Below are 3,996 nucleotides of genomic sequence, written 5' to 3' on the forward strand. Positions count from 1 at the left end.
AAAAGCAGGCTTTCGATAAGGGTTGTTCAACTCCGAATGGTCAGGCCAATGCGGGCTGCCATTTCAAGGACCAGTCTTTCCCTGGTGTTTGTTTGGGGCATACCCCATTCCACGCCTCTTGCGTTGAAATCTCCAGCAACAATTATGTGGCCGGTTATATCACGCAATTCGTCTTCAAAGCCTTGGGGATTTTTCCTGAAGACAAGGACTGTGTCGGTTGGAGACAGGTAGCAGCTCACGATAGTGAATTTCGCCATTTTCACCTAGGCGTAGCAGTGTCCGACCCCGCTGCTCTCTGAGCAATGGTTGGGGTTAGCAATCCATATCGCGGCCGATGATGACAGCGTTAGCTCTTTGCTCAAGAACCAATTGGTCCAGCAGGTCATCAACGTCCCTACTCGGGAACGTGATTGGCATATTTCTGTTCATCTCCTGCCGAGTACAGGTAGCAGCTTGGGCTTTCTTTACATGCAGAGGCTATGTGGCCCTGCTGGTCACATTTGCAGCATGAACTACTTATGTCTGGGTCTTTGCATGCCGCCTTTTTTGGCCCTATCCCAGACAACGGAAACACCTTTGGATATCCGCGCGCTCTCTGACACGGCAGATAATCCAACCTACTCGCAACTTTTTCTTTTCAATAAGAGTCCGGCCGAGCAGTTCGTCGATTTCCACCACGGCCATTCTTTGTTCTCGCGAGTTTACAGCGAGGAGAGAGACGCGAAGTTGGCCATTCATCTTGTCTCCTAATTCCCCGCGTATAGCGTTCTCCACTTCTGAGGCCGTGGTTTGGCAGTCCATGCCCGGAACTTCTAGACGTAAATATCCAGTGAGAATACGGGCGTCTCCAAGCTGGCCAGTGGCAGTGAACACATTTTCCTTAAATGCTGAGTGGTCGACACAGCGGTCCATTTCGATAAGCACGCCGCCTTCGCGGGATTTCCGAACAGATCGAATTACGGTCTCCGTCTTCTCAGGTTGGAACTTACCACGTATCATTCCCAGCACCTCTGCATATGTTTTGCCTTCAGCTGGCTTAATGATTAGTTTGGCGAGACTCTTCTTTTTTCTCACCTTCTTTTTTTGCGGCTGGTCGCCTCGCGCTTATTGACCACGGGTTCACCTGGCGCTGGCCCTGGCTTGGGATTTCTGCGTTTTCCAGCCGTTTTCCATTAAGTATCTGGTACGGTTTTCTGCGCATTATTATTATTATTACCATTATTATTATTATTACCATTATTAATAATAATATTATTACTACTATTATTATTATTAGTATTTTTTTCTTTTCCGGCTCGCCTGTAGGGGAGTCGGATCTAGTTCGAGCCAGGGCCAGTTTTCCGCAGCTCGGAAAGGATAGACCCCTTCAGGTGCTGCTCTTGGAGGTAGCTTAGTATATTTAAGCTCTCCTTGATTTGGGCCATACCCGTTTTTATGTCCATGGACAGATTTTTCTGTTTGGAAACAGAACTCTGCATCTTCTTCAAGACGACCCGAATCTGGGCCAATTGCTCATCTTCAGTGCCTTCGAAAGTTTCCAAGCTTGCGGTGGCAAGCTTGTCCCTGTTTGCAGCAGCTGGCGTTTGATGACGACCATCCCGGCTGCCGGGAGTTGCCGTTTGGAAACGTGTAGACTTCTGCGCCACGGCGACAGCCATGAACAGGATCTAACTGGTCTCAATCCTGGGATGCTTTTTGGAAGGCAGCATCTGTTCGCCCGGACACAGGAGATTCATCAAGCATTTATGATCTTTTAAAATGGGCCCTCGGCTCCTGCCGCTCTTGGTCTGGGACTGCTTATTGGTTGTTCGCAGCTAACCCACCGAACTAGGCCGTTCACGATCCGCCCTCTATGACCCCGCTAAGGTCCTGAGCTTAGTCCTTACCATTGTTATAATTCTTATTAGTTTTTTGTTCGTAGGAGAGGGAAATGCTTAACGAACTGGCCGGGGACATTAGTCTCTATACTATCTTCCCCGAGTGTGGGGCCCCAATGAAGCGGGTTGGGCTACCCACTAAAACCCAAACTCCCACCGCCCTCGCAAGAATCCGGCATCAGGCACCGAAATTCTGCATGTATTCAGATGCAGGAGCGCACTACTAGAGCCTCAAGGCTGCTCTTTTGCAGGGGGCGTTTCATTTGGGTGTCCTCAATAGACATCCATCTTCTCGCTTGCAGCGGAGTACGAATTTCACGTATCTCGCGACAGCTTTCCACTTGTCTGCACTGGATATCATTTCCCCAAGTATGTTGTTCGGGGTTATGTCTCCCAATCTTTCTTCCAGCATTCTGCGCGAAGTCAAGAAGTGCTCGCAAGTGAAGGATTTATGGTGTACGTTATCTTCGACGCTTCCACAGAAGTGGAAGAACGGTGAGGCCACCCTGCCCATTATATGAAGATATTCTCGGAAGTAAACATGACCGGTGAGGAACTGCGTCAGGTAGAAATCGACTTTCCCGTGCGGTCTTTTCATCCATGTTTGAAGGTCGGCTATCAGGGAGTGCGTTCATCGACCTTTTGTGCTCGCGTTTCAGTTTGTTGCCACTGATTGATTAGTTGCTCGCGTGCGCTTAACGCGGCAGCTGCTTGGCCTATCACAGCAGTGAGATTGTAAGTCTCTTTACGTTCGCAAGCAAGTAGCTCAATTGGCATGACGCCAGAAATAACTAGAACCGCGTCCACGGAGACTGTACGGTATGCAGAAGCAATGCGTAGGGCTCCTCTGCGTTGGACCGAAGACATTTGAATCCGGTATTTTTTGACTTTCTATGCGTCGGCCCATATTTCTGACCCGTACAGGAGCACCGACTGGACTGCTGTCATTAAAGTTTCCTACAGCGTGGCTTCGGGCCGCTCACGTTCGCTATGAGCCGGCTTAGAGCCACCGTGGTCTGCGCAGCTTTTTCACATACTCCGTTTGTTGTTTGGAGACAGGTAGCAACTCACCAGAGTGATTTACTCCATTTTAACCGAGACGTAGCAACGTCCGACCCCGCTTCTCTCTGCGCGATGGTTGGGGTTAGCAGTCCACATCGGGGCTGAGCCTTATTAGTCAACATGTCAGGTTTATTTTGTTTTATAGGGTTGACTGATGATGACAACGTCTGCTCCGTGTTCAAGAGCCAATTGGTCCAGATGGTCATCAGCTGCCCTACTCCGGTTCATATTGCCTTGTATAAATTTAACCATATTCGCCCAAGCTTTGTCCTAGCCTCAACAAGGGCATGCCCGAAGGCCTTGCACGCTCCCGACCCAGGCAGATGATCGGAATTTTTCTGACCATCTCCTGCCGAGCACAACTAGCAGCTTGGACTTTTTTGATATGCAGAGGCTATGTGGTCCTGCTGACAACATTTCCAGCGTGATATGCTCCTGTCTGGGCTTTTGCATGCCGCCTTTTTGTGGCCATATCCCAGACAACGAAAACACTTTTGGACATCCGCGCGCTCTCGGGTACGGCAGATAATCCCACCTACTCGCAAATTTTTCTTTTCAATGAGAGTCCGGCCTGGCAGTTCGTCAATTTGCACCACGGTCGTTCTTTGTTCTCGCGAGTTTACAGCGAGGAGAGCGACGCGAAGTTGGCCATTCATCTTATCTCCTAATTCCCCGCGTATAGCGTTATCCACTCCTGGGACCGTGATTAAGCAGTCCGTGTGCAGAACTCCTAGACGTAAATATCTAGTGAGGATACGGCGTCTCCAAGCGCTCTTTTTCGATAAGCACGCCGACTTAGGGGGTTCGAATCACGGTTTCCGTCTTTCGGCCTTCAACTGGCTTAATGATGAGTTTGGCGAAACTTTTATTTGTTACCAGCATCTTTTTTTTCGGATTGTTGCCTCGCCCTTATTGGCCAGGGGTTGACCTGACGCTGGCCCTGGCTTGGGGTTTTTAGCGTATATCAACCGTTGTCCATTGATTATTTGGTGCAGTTTTCTGTACTTTTTTATTTTCCGGCTCGCCTGTAGGGGAGTCGGATCGAGGTCGCGCCGTA

Source organism: Rhagoletis zephyria, unplaced genomic scaffold, assembly GCF_001687245.7.
Source record: "Rhagoletis zephyria isolate East Lansing unplaced genomic scaffold, Rhagoletis_zephyria_1.1 Rzeph_scaffold_00864, whole genome shotgun sequence".
Classification (NCBI taxonomy): Eukaryota; Metazoa; Arthropoda; class Insecta; order Diptera; family Tephritidae; genus Rhagoletis; species Rhagoletis zephyria.